This window comes from Chrysemys picta, chromosome 10 (genome assembly GCF_011386835.1).
Source record: "Chrysemys picta bellii isolate R12L10 chromosome 10, ASM1138683v2, whole genome shotgun sequence".
NCBI lineage: Eukaryota > Metazoa > Chordata > Testudines > Emydidae > Chrysemys > Chrysemys picta.
Genome location: NC_088800.1, coordinates 35,615,982 through 35,616,728, shown reverse-complemented (window position 1 = coordinate 35,616,728; position 747 = coordinate 35,615,982).

The window sequence follows — 747 nt, the reverse complement described above, 5'->3', positions numbered from 1 at the left end:
TCCTTCCCCCACTCCCTGATTCATGACTCTTCACTGTATATCCCACAATACATAACATTTTCTACCCTTCATATACTGTTACCGGATGTGAACTCTCCAAACAGTAACAATGACAGGCACAGAGTTCTCTGACTTCCCCTACTACCTCTCAACAGTGTCTTTATTATTGGTACTATTATTTCTCACTGGGCTGATTTAGCCTCCCTTTTAAAATCCTATTAATGTTAATCACAATGAATTCACCATGCTCCTCCTGCAACTTCCTTGGGCTTTCAGAGATCTAGCTGAAAACAGACCACATACAGTCTGGGTTTTGGAGAGGAAATAGTGGAAAATTTGTTCATCCACCACCAACCTTTCCACTAATACAAAAAGTGATCCTAATATTTGGACCATAATTCACTTATGTGAGTTTCATTAGCTGGGCTTCTGGAACACAAACAGTTATCGCTAGCTCATTCCCAGCCAGCCATCCCTGCCGGCTCCAATGCATCCACTAATGAGAAAGCCATTTAAATGTTAGACAAATGCATAATTCTTGCTCTTATATATTACAGACCTTGTTTATTTACTGGCTTTTATACTCCCCTCTTGCTTATTTCCTATTAGCACATTATGTTTCTTCTTTTCACATGCTTTTACTCTTGCTCTGGTTCTTTAAACAACTGCAAAGGGGGAGGGATCCCCATGCTCATGAAAACTCCACTTTGCAGATCAGATCTGCTGGGTCCTACTGTCTGTCTCTTT